The sequence below is a fragment of the Microtus oregoni genome, unplaced genomic scaffold (assembly GCF_018167655.1).
Source record: "Microtus oregoni isolate MIOR12 unplaced genomic scaffold, Mior012 000011F_ref0000422, whole genome shotgun sequence".
NCBI classification, from domain to species: Eukaryota; Metazoa; Chordata; class Mammalia; order Rodentia; family Cricetidae; genus Microtus; species Microtus oregoni.
This window is the reverse complement of record NW_024543070.1, coordinates 51,932,072-51,947,669: the sequence shown is the minus strand read 5'-3', so window position 1 is coordinate 51,947,669 and position 15,598 is coordinate 51,932,072. Positions and strand designations below refer to the sequence as shown.

The following is a 15,598-nucleotide window of genomic DNA, read 5'->3' as shown; positions in this document are numbered from 1 at the left end:
AGCTATGGTTCCCTGTTGGTACTGACCATGTCTCTAGGCTCACGTACTAGAGACAGAGACAGAATTCTCTTATAGGAGGCATTAGTCCACGATGGTTCTGTCCTCATAAGTAGATAAATGACTATTGTCACAGAGCTTGAAGTTCGGAGTTTCTCAAATCAGGTGACAGTGGGTGGCTTGGACAGTTTGTGGGGCCACTGGCAGTGGGAACAGGAGCAATCTCTAATGAATGGTCTGGCTCTTTGGAGACCATTTCCTATGAAGAGAAACCTTGCTCAGCCTAGACACAAGGGGGGGGGGGGGACTTGGTCCTGCCTCACCGTGGTGATGTGACAGAATTCATTGACTTCCCATGGGAGGTCTTACCCTCTCTGAGGAGCAGATGGGGGGGGTGAGTGGGAGGGAAGAGAAGGGGAACTAGGATTAGTATGTAAAAATAAATACATTTTTAAAAAGACAAAACATACAAAAAAGGTTTCTCTCTCTTTCTCCCCCCTCTCCTTCCTATCCCCTCCTTCCTCTCTGCCCCCCATTCCTCTTTCATTTCCTCGCTAGTGAGATAACATAATAAAAAAGACCCTTGCCAACTCCTCTGCTTTGGGCTCTCCAGCCCTTGGACAATGCGCCAGTACGTATCTGTTCATGATAAATTGCCCAGTCTGTGGCCTATCCCATTAAAGCATGACAAAATGGCCCAAGGCCCTCTCCCAGCCACGCCTTCCCTTTCTGAGGATGTCCGCTCTTTTCAAGCCCTCTCTGGTGACTTCTGGCCCGTCACCCACACATCAGGAAAAGGGGGCTGTGATGTGCAGACTAAGATCTATCCTGCTCAGAATGCTGACAACTGAGCACACAGCAGGCACAGATGGCTGGAGGTAGAGAGAAGACCAAGCCTGGTGGCCCACGCCTGCAATCCCAGCATTTAGGAGGTGGAGGTAGGAAGACAGCCAGCTGTGCTACATGGGACCTTATCCCCCCAAAAAGAGCATATGGGAAGATTTTGTAGGTTGTATACAAATTCAATGCCATTTGATATGAGAGATCAATCCCCCATACATGACAAAGGATGACTGTGAAATTATTTCAGAGCAGAAACTACTAAATAATGGAAATTTGGCCCTCGTGAAGTACGCTCCAGAGTGAATGGGGAAAGCATGAGACCAGGGATGCTCCACCTTTTGATACTGCAATGTGATGGTGTTGCCTACAGAGGTGTTGGACACCCTTGGATTAAATACACGGCCACACAGCCTCCTCAAGGGAGTGGCATTTGAACATTGAAGCTAAAATCCAAATGACTAGAAGGATTCAGCCCAGTGAGTCAAGATAATGAGTGTGGCAAGCAAAGAAAGCAGCAACTTCTACTTTTGAAGCAGCTCAAGGTGGAAATTGAGGTCACTGTAAGGGGAGTTGGTGACTCAGAGAAGTGTTGGCGCTAAGGCTGCCAAGTGGGGCCTTGCAGGCTGCAACGGAAATATGGAAATCAAATGAGCAGTCACACGAAGAAAGGGGAGTTCCTCAGAGCTATGCTTTGTATTTGTTCCCTGACATAGCAGTTATAATTGAACAACTATTGTGTGCTAGGTGCTGGGGATCCCGAGAAAAACATGGATCCAGTTTCTACAAGACTGGTAGCTTGGAGTGGAGATAAGCAATTATAATAAGGTGTGATGGGGCATCTGGTAGAGAGACTACAGGCCAACCCGAGGCACAAGAGACTTCAGTGACAGTGAGGACACCGTACTTTGAGGATTAAACCTAAGTAGTAAGGTTTTCGTCAACAGGTTAAAAAGACTCAGGTGCAAAGGCCCTGGGGTAGTCCTCTGTCGCGGTGAGAACCCGGGAGGAGATTCTGCCCTTTGCTGCTGAATGATCTTAAATATCCTATCTTCAGAAAGATTTCCCTAGGGGACGGTTAATGGCGTCCCGGAATGAGATGTCAGAGACAGAGCTGAGTGGAGTCTGCCATGGAACAGGTAAGTGTGAGGCATATGTTGGAGTTACTGGCCACAGAAATAGAAAGAGGTGGAAAGAGATTTCCAAGAAGGGATATCCTAGCAACACCCGCTCCCCCCTCCGCCAGCCGCGTCCCCAAACTTCAAGGCAGAGCTGTGAGTCTAGGGAACTCCCCTGTCTCCCTCTTGCTTCCCAGCCGTTTTGTTTCCTTCTGCACTCGCCGTTGTCCCAGCAGCCAGCCCCCACCTCCCTTCTCAGGAAGCTCGGGTCTCCCTGGGATCTCAGCTGCCCTTGGGGGAGGCCTCTGAGCTGTGTGCCCTGCAGCTCGGCCAGCTTTCGGGGCGACAGGAGAGGGGTTCTGCGCCCCCCGCGTGGCGCGCTAAGCTCGGCAGGAGGGAGCGTCTCGGCGGAGGAGTGAGGAGGACGGGAGGGAGAGGCGCGCTAGAGCCTCGGTCCCGGGCGCCCTGGTCGGCCGCGGAGGAACTGCTGCCTCCAACAGGTTCGTAGACCGCGCTCGTTCCGGGTCGCCAGCCGAGCGATCGGAGAGACCCTGGCCGAGGGCCCGCGCTGCCCCAGCCCTGCGCGGCGCCGCTCTGGCCGCTCCCTCCGCAGCGCTTTCCCCGCTCCCTTCAGCACCGCCCCGGGGACAGCTCCCGGCCTCGTCTGGGCTCAGCGAGCGCTGGGGACCCAGCGGCCCTGGGGCTCCGCGCGCTCGCACCGGCACTCGCCCCGCCGCCCTCGCCGGCCGCTGCAGCCGCCGCCGCCGGCGACCCACAAAGCGCAGCGCCCGAGCCTGGGCGCTCCCGAGGCCGAAGGTTGCCCAGCCGGGGACTCCCATTCCTCCCCGTGCTGCGGAGGGGGCCCCCTGGACCCGGGCCTAGTCACCGCCGCGGCCCCGGCCTGGGTCTGCAGTTACCGAGGCCTGGCGGGAGCAATGGCTGGGCTCAGCTAGGACTCGGAAAGAGGGTGGAGGGAACCGGCACCGGGGAGGGGGGGTCCCCGGCTCCAGCGGAGCGGGCTGGGCCTAGTGTGCCCTGGGAGAAAGGAGTGCGCCGCCCCCCTTTCCTGCAAATGCCCACTCCAACTCCCGGGCGGCGGACTTGGGAGAGACCAACCCAGAAAGCCCGCGGCTGCCCGCTAAAACCGCTGGCTCCGGCTGTGCCCGGAGCATCCCTAGAAAGTGTGAAGCTGAGTTTCTGTCGGGGTGGGGGGAAGGAGAGGGAAAGGGGCTGAGAAACAACAGGGAAGCCGCAGGAAGGAGCCAGGCAGCAGCAGGCTCCTCTCCCTCTTGTCCAGGGCTCCACCCCCACCTAAAGAGAAATCCCAGCTTGGCAAGGAGGGAGGGAGGCAGAGGCGACCCCGGCAGCAGGTTGCAAACGCGGTTTTGCTCTGAGAGACGACAATTAGCGAGAAAAGAGGTTGAGGATGAGAAGCTGGGAGGTTCCCAGAGAGGGAAGCCAGCTCCTGGGCAGAAAACCAACCGTAGAAAAATCTCCTCTCCGGGGGTTGAAGCTGGGAGGGCCCTCGCATCACATGATCCTCTAGTTCTCTGAAAGACTACCGGGCAGACAGAGCCTAAGGGGCAAAGGTGCCCCCTAAAGTCACTCAGCAACTGAGAAGTAGAATGGAGCCTAAAGCCTAGGCTCTTCAACTCCTGGAACCTTAAGGACTTAGGGAAAGAAGAACAGGTGGCCTTTATTCTGAACCCAGCCTCAGCTCTGTCACCTTGTAGCACACAGTAAAATAACCTCCCGAAAGCATCTTGGCTATTCAAGAAAAGGTGATAGCATTAACAGTACACACTATGTTGAGGTTTAATGTCACAGCTATGTAACGAGTTTAGTGAGGGGGGTGCCTGGCACATTAACACTGAAAAAATAAATAAACCTTGTAGCTATCATCATTACTATTATTCTGAAAAGTATTATTATTATCATCATCATACTATTATTTCTGAAAATATGTTCTGAGGAGGATGGAGAAGCGCCCCAAGGATGCCACAGGCCATCAGAGGAAGCGAAAAATAAAATTAAAACACGACGTGAGAAGTACTCGGGCTAGTAAACAAGGCTGTGGGACTTGAGAGGCAGGACTGTTGGATTGTGGGAGAAAAGGGATCACAGACAGATGGAGCTGTGTATAAAGGCCTAGAGGTGTGAAATCACAGCCACCAGGGTAATGTCACCATGCCAGAAGGTCCTCAGGATGGGGACTGAGAACAGAGAACAGAAAGGCTGAGCCCAGGCCCACGATAGAATGTTTCAAGAATATTTTTAATAGACAGGGGAAGGGAGAGGCTAGGGATGTAGCTCTGTCGTTAGGGCACCAGCCTAACATACACCAAGCCCTGGGTTCGATTCCCAGCACCACATAGACCTGGCATAGTGGCAGACAACTGTGATTCCAGATGGAGACAGGATGATCGGAAGTTCAAGGTTATCCTTGGCTAGAAGTGAGTTCAAGACCAGTCTACACTACAGGAGACCCCAGAGAAGGAGGGAGCAGGGTAGGGGGATGAGACTGTCCAGCTTCAGTGGCTGGGCAATTTAATTTTCTCTATACCCATACTCACTCTCATCTCACACAAACACACACACACATACACATAAGCACACACACATACACACACACTGACTTTATTTTGGAAAAGACAATCCCAAGACATCATCTAAGACCTATTTTGTGCAGAGATATTTTCAACATCAATGACAACTTGTGTCACTTGGGTGCCGCACCGCCTCAGGTGTCGTTAGATCTTGACCTTCCCGCATCCACCATTGAGTGATGAAAGAGTGACTGAGAAATGGGGGCATTCCTGTCCTCAGCAGGAAGTTTTGGGGAATAAGCCCCACTGTGGTGACACCTACGTGAGAAGGAGCTACTTTGGGAGGAGAGGGGAGATGACAGATTTTACCGAGCCAGAATTGTACGATGATGATACCCTAATGGCTACCAAGGCAGAGACCATCAGCCACAATCCAGACAAACTGAGTCCTGTAAAGAAACAGTGAGCTTCCTTTCCAAGTGACCTTCATCATGAATGCGTACAGGCAGAAGGTATAGTGATCAGTAAGCCACATTCTTCCCCAGTCCTGAGAGCAGGGCCAGGATCTTTGAACTTATCATCCAGAGAGCTTTTCAGTTCACTGTTTCGCCTAGAAAATTTGGCCTTGGGGTTTTCTGGTAGGTACGACAGTTCCTTCCCCAGATCCTGAAAGTAGGGCAGAGAAGAGAATCTTCCTGGTTTCCAAGACGAAGGTCACGTGTGGTGGGTGATCTTTCAGACCTGACAGGCTGCCTTTTCATGGGCTTTAGGAGTGATTTTAAGGCTAGTGACACCAATCCTCTGGTCACCATGCTCGTCCCTCAGGTGACTCTTTGCTTCCTGTTAGCAAAGGGCTCCGAAGTTAGACACCCAGACTTCATCTCTGTGGAGTTCTGCAGTTTTGTTTAGTCCTGGTAGATGAACCCAGAAAGAGAAAGTCTCTTTCTCCATTTGGCCTGGATTTGGCCACACATCCCTCTGAACTCCTTTGATGTGCTCAATGAGTAAGCAGTGTTTGGCCCAGGCCCTGACAGAACTCAGCACTCTGTGTCTCTTTAGAGTTTAAAGTCTCCCCCGTGACTGGTGAGATGTAACAGCTGTGTTGAATGGGTGTGCTCTGATTGGGCTCTGGTGTTCTGACTTAAAAGTTAGCATTTTCCCTTCTCAGGGAAGCCCCTGACCTGTGACATACTGTGAAAGATAATATCTCACAAGTTACCCAAAGTTAAAGGAAGACAAACAAAGAAACAGGCAAGGAGCTCTTAGGATCCCTAGTGAGGGAAGTCAGCAAAAGGCAGCCAATGAACTTGCCCCACGCCTGGGTGTAAGATTACAGGCAGGAAAGCTAGTGGCAGACAGTGAGCGTGCACCTGTGAAGTTAGCCTGAATGAGCAGATCTGGTGACCAACCTTTCAGGGCCTAGCCGAATCACCACGGAGAGAGCCTCAGGGGGACTCTACTCTTCCTTCAAGACACTTAGTCACTGGCAGGCTCTTCTACATCAGACACTGCAGGTGCCGGTGACAGACAGAACCAGATACATCTGACACCTGCTTTCCTGGGGCTCACACCCTCAGAGTAGACACCATCATTAATAACAATCAAAGGTAAAGATAAAAACACCTAAACAGTTAGTATGGAAAATGGTGACGTGGAACCGAGGTCCAAACAACAGAGTCGTGTCCTATTGTGGGGAAAACACTCTGGAAAGAGCCAATGGCTAAATGTTAGCCTGGGCTGGTTGGGGACAGGTAGGAAGTCAGTGTGTCTGGAATTGAGTAAATACACAGAGAACTGGCCATAGACAGAGGCAGGGAAGGGAAGGGCAGGGCAGGGCAGGGCTAGACAGTGCAGAACCTTCCAAGCCATGGTCACAAGGTGGAGTTTTACCTAAAATTCATAAAAATGATAAAAACTGATTTTGCTTTTTAAACAAGCCTCTGGTGGTTGTGTGGAGAGCGGGTGGCCCAGGTTGATGGGCTAGGAGCAAAGGAGAGAATAGGGACGAGATTGCTCAGCACCCAGACAAACAGACAAAGACTGCATCACCCCATGGTGAGGGCCAGCCTGCGACAGTGGCAGACAGGGGTGCATGGCCTCGGATCTGGGCTGTCTCGCTCAGATTCCAGCCCTTCACTGAGAAGCTTCGTGAATTAGGAGCTGATATCTCCCCTTGTGGTCTCCACTTTCTCATTCTAGGGATGATGAATACATGTCCCTCCTTCAAGGGGATTCTGTAAAGATGAAACTGTGAGACACTCAGAGAGTCTAGCACTCAGAGAGTAAATGTGAGGGCTGGACGTTAGCTCGGTCATTAGGTGCTCACCTGGCAAGCGTGAGGACATGAGTTCGGATCCCCAGCACTCACCGTAAAGCTAGATGTGATTGTGCACACAAGTAATCCTAGTGTTGGGAAGGTGGAGACAGGAGGCTTCCTGGGCCTTCCTGACCAGCTATTCTAACCAAACCAGTGAGAACCCCTATCTCAAAAGAAAAAAGGCAGGAACCTGATATTGACCTCTGGTGCACATGTATACACACACACACACACACACACACACACACAGAGCAAACACACATACCTACACCGCACATGCAAAATAAATAAAAACAAAAAAGAAAGAGCAGCATGGGTACTTTTAAATAAAAGGGGACAAACGAGAGAATGGGTGAACAAGATGCTGTGAGGGACCTACAGTCACAGGCTAGGGACGCCCGTCATGCTCTGTAATCAGTGGGGGCCATCAGAACATTCTAAGAGGAGACCTAGCAGTAGAGGACAACAAAAGCCCAAGGCCCAGAGAGGGAAGGGAACTAACCCACAATCACACAGCCGGTTACCAGCAGGACTCTGCTGTCTGTCTCCCACGTGTCTGTAGGATGGCAATGGCGGGTTATGTTTTGTTCCCCAGTGACATCCTCAGAGCCTATAAGAATGCCTAGTATGTTCTCAGCCAATATTTATATAATACATTGCTGAGTCAGTAACCAAGTGGGAGAGGACACATCAGAAACCTCGAAGCCTTGAGGAGATTCAGCATTTAAGGAGGCGAGGAAACAGCTCTCCTTAAAACAGATCAAACAGCTAAAGAGGTTTGTCTTGAGGGGGTTCTCAAACCCCTCGAGCCCCAGGTTCTCGGGTGATGAAAGACACCAAGGTGTACACTTCCCTAGCTGCCCCCTCGAGCCCCAACAAGCAACCCTTCATAGGGTTCAGAAGTTAATCTTGGTAACGTGCCTACAAGACGAGACCGGTTGCTTGGATGTTCCGTGTGGTAATTGCCAATGCAGAAAAAATGCATTTCTCCATTTGTGAGAGGCAGGCCTTTGTGTTCCACAAAAACCCAGCCATTAGAATTCCTGTGGCTGACTCGTTGGCAAGTTGTGACAGCCAGGCAAGCAAGCAGGGTCTTTCAGTTCAAGCAGCAGATGGCTGGAGGAGACCAGTGCCAGCTCTCGCTGCTGAACGCCTACTCAGAGCAGGGTGCAGGGCCAGGCACTTCTCCGACATCAGAGAAGTCCATCCCATCATCTCTTAGCTGGGCCACGTAGCCAGTCCCATCTTTCTCTAAGCTTCAGCTTCATGATCCAGAAAGTGGGGACTGACTGGTGGGATCCCCGGGGTCATGCTGGCTTTGGCAGGCCACATGCAAGAGTGTCTTCAATGTTGTCAATAACCCTGTATGATAAGTATTATCCTCCTGTTTCCCAAATGTGCAGACAGACACGGAACTGTCTCCCTGAGCCATCCTTGGGGCAGAACAAGGATCTGGCCTTCACAAAGCTCAAGTCTAATGGGGAGAAAGAAAACAAACACTTTAAATCATTTTGCCAGGTTCTCTAAGTTCTAAGAGGTAAGGAAGGGATGTGTAACAGAAAGTGGGTCTGTTTAATAAAGCATCTAGGGAAGAATTCAGGAAGAGGTAGTGAAGCTAACATCTCAATAAAAGGAAAAAAAAAGAAGCTGACCACAGGAAGCATGCAGGCATAAGAAGCAGAAAGGGCAGATGCCCTGGGACAGGGAAAAACACAACAAGGTCACAGGATGGAAAAGGAGTAAATAGAGGGGAAAATGGCAAACAGTGGGGGCCTCCCACAGCCTGGCAAGACACTCTCAAGCGCCCACCTTCCTCCACTCAAATCCAATGCTCTCAGTCTTCCAGAGGCACAGATCTGGGGCCCACCAAGGGTTCTCTACCTCCCTTGGCTGTTCTGAGGCCCCACACACGTGGGCCCTACGGATCTTGCACCAAGCCAAGCCACACGATTCCAAGTTTCCTCATGGACCATACTGCCTCCATGATTTTGCAGATGGTGTTTCTCCCCATCCCACTGCCCTCTCGGTCTGTCTAAGTTTCAGGCCTCAGTTCCTCTTCTCAGGGAAACCCCTGCTGTTCCTGCGGAGGAGCACCCTCGACAAGCCTGCATTAGAGTGGGATTCACACTATGTTTTCATCGACTGCTTTCTGGGCAGCTGTCTGCATCTCACTTCTAGAGATGGGCACGGGTCCTGAGCTTCAACTATGGGCCAAGTCCTTATTGAGCCTCTTTGCCATGCTCTGTAGAAGGAGTCTGTGACACTGGACTAGCCAGGTAGTGAGATGTTGAAGACAGGGTGCTGAAATAGAGAGCCTCCCTGTGCAGTTAGGATAGCTCGCTGTGGACGCATCTGCAGCCAAGCTGAGAGTTGATGCTTTGGACTCCCACAAGCCCTAAGATGAAAGTTATCCTGACCTGCTCTCTGCCTACTTTCCAATTCACTCCAGTTGACTAAGAACCTACTATGTGCCAGCACCTACTATGTGCAAGCACCTACTATGTGCCAACACCTAAAGTACTAGCTGTTTGGGACTCAGCAGGAGGCTGGCACCAAGTAGTTAACTGTACCACCCGTTTTTTTTTTGTTGTTGTTGTTTCATTGACTTCTTAAAGTTCAGGTACTTGATCCTGCACCCAGGTGGCCCAGCCGAAGACACACAAATTACTGTTTGCACTTAGATGCTGTTGCTGGGCAGAATACAGTCCCTCCACCCATCTGTTCCCTGAAACACACACACACAGCTCCACCTCCCCACCCCAGCCAATCAGAAAACAGTAACTTGGCCATGGTTCCAATCCAGTTGCTGATTTTCTCTGAGACTAGGGATCACATTTGTCCCTTTTACGGCTGTGCCACCGCATCCGAACATGGTCTGGCCCTCTCGCTCAGTCACACAGTTCCTTCTCAGGCACTCGTTCATCAGACACCTACCAAAGTCCTGCTCAGTCCTGAACTCGTTCATCAGACACCTACCAAAGTCCTGCTCAGTCCTGGACTCAGGGGTGGGGGGGAGCCTGAAGGAGCTCCTTTTCCAACAGTGGGCTTCACGGCTAGAGCTGTGTGTGGTGAAACAGGATCACACAAGATGGGGGGTCAGATGGATGCCTCATCCAAAGTGGACCTGAAGACTGCTGGTGACAAAGGACCTCGAGTCACCGCTGTGGGACTCCCTATTTCACCACTTAGTGCCTCTGTGAGCCAGGCAGCCCTTCATCCTTCTGAACCTCAGTCCCCATGGTGATAAATGACAGATCCGCCCGCTCCTGGAGCACTGGGAGAGAGACTGTTATTGGAAAAAAGACAAGGAGAGACTACAGGAGGAAGTAACAAGCTGTACTGGGAGGAAGTGGGTAAGCAGGCATTGAAGGCCTCTCCACAGCCTACATCCAGTGCTCGTCCAAAAAGGGCCACCTCCCAGGCCCTGAAATCAGCAGCTGGGGTGGACAAGTGCAAGAGTTATGGTTTTGGGTCCCAGCTCCCTGGGTACTTCTATGTACACTTGACTGCCACATCAACTGCCTTCCTGCCTCTGTTCTCCGAAACTGACCTTTCTAATCCTCGGTGTGCAAAGACAGCTCCACCAGACCATGAGAGCAGGCTCAGTCAACAAACACTGGCGGGGCACTGACCTTGGCAGACCTTGTGGAAGGTCTGGAAACAGACACAGATGTGCTACCTCCTGCCTCCTACAACAGGATTGGTACCCCAAGGCTAAAGTGAGGGAAGAAAGTAGGATTTGAGGGGCTCATGTTCTATGTGTCTTCATAGCCAAGATCCAGTTTACATGAATTGGCACTGCCAAAGCCCCATAATACGTGAGAGGGAGCAGAGGGTCAGGGATATGCAACGAATATCCCCAAGGCAGAACTGGAAACTAGACATGACTGTCAATAAAATGTGTCTGTTGACACCAATCAGACACTGGTGGCACCAGACAAGTGTTTTGTGAGCCAGTAAATAAGATGGGTGACGGCCAGCAGATTAGGGGAGAGGAGCCAGGAGTTGGATCTGATGCCAGGCAGAGCCCCATCCCACCCAGCTCTTTGCTAGAACCGAAAGAAGCAGTGACGGCCTTGGCAGGAGATGGCAGTGGCTGAGGACACTAGGGTCTCACTGTTTACTTAGGAAGCCCCACCCCTGGCTACACTCTCAGTTCCAAATCCTCTCTCCTTCTCTAGGAAGCTGAATATCTCTGACATGCCATCGACCCTGCTTGGTGCGTGAGGCCCCTGCATCCCGGTTCATACAGGAATCACAGGTAAGAGCTCTGCCCAAGGTCATAGCCATGTGTGGCATTCAGGGAGCCTCTTGCCTGGGATTAAGATGAAGGGGGTCGTTCTTCCATTTCCAAGTTGGAGTGAGATGGGTCGGCTGGGGGCGGTGCGATGGCTTAGGCCGCATCGTTGGCACAATATCTTATCCAGAGCTATCTCTTAAAGCCCAAGGTGAGCATTCCCATCCCTGCTTCCAGAGAAGAAAACTGAAGCTCGGAGGCTAGCCCAGTGTACAGGCCAGGGCTAGCCCAGAGTACAGGCCAGGGCTAGCCCAGTGTACAGGCCAGGGCTAGCCCAGAGTACAGGCCAGGGCTAGCCCAGTGTACAGGCCAGGGCTAGCCCAGTGTACAGGCCAGGGCTAGCCCAGAGTACAGGCCAGGGCTAGCCTAGTGTACAGGCCAGGGCTAGCCCAGAGTACAGGCCAGGGCTAGCCTAGTGTACAGGCCAGGCAGAGGGAGAAAGCTGAATCCCCATCTACTCTCCTTGGCTGGAGCCATGCACACAGGGAGACTTGGTTAGTGTTTAACAAGTGAATGAACAAACTGATGATTCATCTGTGACAAGATAGGGACGCTGGGCCAGGACCTGGCTCTCCTGTTACCTCCAGCTCCTTGCTCTTTCCACTAAAATACAGCACGTCTCCCCTCCCTTATTCCATCCGCGTATCTCAGTAGTGTGTCCACCGTGCAATTCCACAAATACAGAAGGACCATGGATGGAGCAATCAGCCTCAGCTCTCTTGCAGGTTAGCACGCCCAGCCTGATCAGCCCCACCCCCAGCATCCTTCCATCCACATCATCTCTTCCAAGCCACAGTGTGCATAATTGTAAACTTGTTTCTTTAAATAAACAGTCTTGAGTTTCCTAGCAAATAGTCCTCTAAGAGGAGGAACATCTCCAGGCCACCTCATATTTAGCATACAGTGATCCACATATTTGTACAGAGAGAGGGTGTATGGATACAGAGATCGTGCAAACGCTATAGATACCGTGGCTCATCCAGATGGGAGCTATTTACGATGCTGAGTCATCCACAGGCAATGCCACTGAGGAATCCCTGGCTGGGCTCTGAGCCCCAGCACCACAGACCTCCTGGCTCTCTGCCTGATAGTCACAGGGGAGGGGAGAAGGGGAGAAGACAGGGGGACGGAGAGAAGAAATCCCAGCAGGTGGGTGTTTGGGTTATAAGAAATGAAAACTTTCTCATTAGTATTTCCTGTTTCAAACTAGTGTCCTCCACCCAGGGCGTTCCACTTTCCCAGGCCATCAGAGCCGACACTTCAATGTATAGGAAAGCAAACTGAGACCCAAGAGGGTGAGGGACATGCCCAGTATCCCACAGAGTCAGTGGCAGAACCAATGTCACCTCCACCTTTGTGGCCACAGTGTGGAGGTCTTTCTGCTCCCTGGTCACCTTCTGCAGCTCCCTGAGGAGCAAGCCCTGAATCATGAAGACTTCTCACACTGCCCCCCTTAGATCCTCTAAGAAATGAACAGAATCCGGCTTCTCTGGGCTGCCCCGTATTTGGACCAGGGCTCACACACACTGTGTGCTCAACACCTATAGCCAAACCTAACTCAATAGCAATTCCTGGGGAACCCTAGTTCTCGGTTTGAAAAAGCACCCGTTATCCCCACCCTCCCTCTTGTCTCTAAGCCAGTTCTCTATCCATATAAAAATAGGCTTCCTCCCACTTGCCACCCACTTCTGCCCAATTCTATAATGAATCAATTTTATTAATAGGCTTTGGGATAGAAAGTTAACAAAGGCTTTTTGTGAAAGTCACCATTTATCTCCCTACATAGTTCACTCCTCAAAGAATTCTAATAGAGTAGTCGGGTGGGATTCGGCCCCTCCATAAGACATCCATTAATCCTCTCTCTCCCTCCATGGAGAATGTGTTTCTGTGAGCCTTGGTGACTACAGTCTATTCGGTTGTTCTAACAGGCAGCAGAGAGAGAGACGGGGAGCATGGCTTTGGCGTCAGGGCTGAGTTACATTCTAGCCGGTCACTTAAATGCCTCTAGATTTATATTGATTATGCAGAGACCTGGACAATTTAATTGTCACAGGGTATTAAATGTGGTAATGTCTGTGTGGTGCTGAGCACATCTGTACGAAGTGTTTAGTGAAGGCTTTGAGTAAATAAGCAAGCGACTGAACGATGAAGAAAAGACTCAAGACCCCTACACAGCAGACCCTAAAAAGGGGAGGGGCCAGCCAGCTCTGCCATCTGAGGTGCTCAGCTCAGTACTCCAGGAGGTGATTTGAGAAGGGTGATAGTAACTGTGACAGAGCCCCTGCCTGCTACATCAGAGACGACAGACTGTTTGGGCTCAGGGTTATAGAGATTTCAGTCCCCTGGGGTGGTGGGAGCTGGCCGTCTGCAGCATCAGGTGTGTAAGGTAGCAGCTGCTCACAGTGAAGACTAAGGCACACATAGGGACGGTCCACCAGGCGGGCTCCACCTTCTAAAGGCTCTGCAGCTGACAACCAGCATTCAAACCACGACAGCAAACCTTTGGGAGGAGGCCAGAGGCAGAGGTTCCCCACTCCAGCCTTTCGTTCATGGGAAATGTTTTTGCTCGGGGAAGTTTTGAGACTGGAATCTTGAATCTTGGAGAGTGGGGAATGCATCTTGTTCATTGCTGGACTCTCATTCCCTGATGATGACCTGGCTTAGTATGAGCAAGCAGCAGTGCACAGTGACTCAGGCTGGTGATGCCTGACTTGGTTTGACTTGAGCTGAGTTATCAAAGTGACATGGGAAGTTTTGAACTTAGTAACATACATGGGTCCACCAAGACAAACCTTTCCAGAACTTGGGCTTAGCCTTAGCTAAGACCTGGCCTTATAGCACAAGGGATACCCCCAAAGATGATGCACTGAGGACATTTCAGGGCATCTCAGAGAAGACAGGGCCATATTTAGGACTAAGGAAAAGAGTAGTTGTGTCGATATGGTCCAGGAATACAGTAAGGTAGACTATCATTTAGAAACGTTTAAAATCGTTGAAATTTTGTTCAGATCTGCTCATTTTTTAAGGCACTAGGTTCCTCTATTTCTGGGCAAAGAGGAGCTTCACAGGGTTCCCAACCTCGAAGTTAGGTGGTCAGACAAACTCTGCCATGAGAAGAGAAAGCAGGCCGAGGTCGGGAGCTAGGCAATGGCTGGGATACTTGGAAATGGCCCTCACTGGGAAGCAGATGTGGGGTCTGAGTGAGGTATAGCTCTTAATTCCAGAGGAAGTCAGATACTGCTGAGAGGACCAATGTCTCAGGATCAGGGTGGGGATGGACATCGACCTCTGACATCACTGTAGAAGGCATCCAGCATGCCTGGGGCACTTTGGCTGGCTCTGTCTCAGTCACTACCCAGGATGCAACCAGAGTCCTGAGGAACAGAGGCACCTGGAGAGCAAATGATTGGGTGAACAGGGGATGCTCATAGCTGCACTCTGTCGCCAACACCAGTGAGACCTCATAAAAGGAAAATCTCCTAGTTTTCCCCTCTGTGCCTTCTAAAACACTGGATACGGTTGCATCAGCGGGTGATGGATGAGCAATGAGGTCAGAGCCAGGCTTAGAAAGCCAACGGAATGTTTCAAGATGGCAAGACGGAGAATTTCAAAATGATCAAGGTGGCCAAAGTCTAAAAGCAGAGAGGCCCAACCAGGAAGAACAGCACAGACCCACAACTCACCCCTCAGGAGTCTACAGAGAAAGTTGAACTAAACAGAACCAAGGGACAGTAACAGACTGTGGGTTTGAAACGATGTCTCTATGAGTTCCAGGCTTCTGAGAAAGGGTCTCACGAGACAATAATAGGATGACTTTGGTGGAAGGGAAGTCCCCCCCACCACACACACACATACACCCTGGATTCCTTAGCCCATTTTAATCACACACAAAAAAATATCTCTGCTTTCATTTGTTTTCTATACTAGACTCCCAAGTAAAGTTTTATTCTTAAAAGGGTCTTTGGGTTTAAAATACATTTATTTGACAAGCAATGGAGTTGAAAAGGCCCAAGCACCCAGAGGTAGACGGTTGGATTCAAATCCAGCTCCATCCCTCCACACTGCTGGGACTTCAGGAAGGACTGTTCTGGTCTGTAAAGCATCCTCCCAGGGGTATGTGCCCCTTTAGCTGAGATGCTGCTGAATTCCCCAAAGACTTGCACACACAAGATCGATGCTGTGTAAGATGACTTTAGGTGGTACACAGATGCATATCTGTTATTTCAGCAGCTCGTAATCAGCGCACATGAGAAATATGGAAGCCATATATCAAACTCCAATTTATGGAAATAATATAGCATTTTCTTGGAAGATAAATTTGTGCATTTTTAAGAAGACAAATCAGTGTAAAGAGACCTGCCAAGCAAATGAATAGTACTTGGAAAGCAGAAATCACAGAGTGGGGGCATAAATAAAACAGGGGTGGGTGATCTGAAATAATCCATGTAAAACACCAACCATAGTGTCTGTTGCTTAGGAAGCA

At 50.8% G+C, this 15,598-nt stretch overlaps 1 protein-coding gene across 1 annotated transcript in view; it reads left to right on the top strand.

The window, feature by feature from the left end:
* The first annotated feature begins 2,196 nt into the window (after positions 1–2,196).
* The window catches only part of Cplx2 (complexin 2), a 71,902-nt gene continuing 58,500 nt past the window's right edge, over positions 2,197–15,598 (top strand). The window contains exons 1-2 of the mRNA XM_041659968.1: positions 2,197–2,455; positions 11,000–11,079. The gene's annotated coding sequence lies outside the window, so the exon portion shown is untranslated. The remainder of the gene's footprint in view (positions 2,456–10,999; positions 11,080–15,598) is intronic.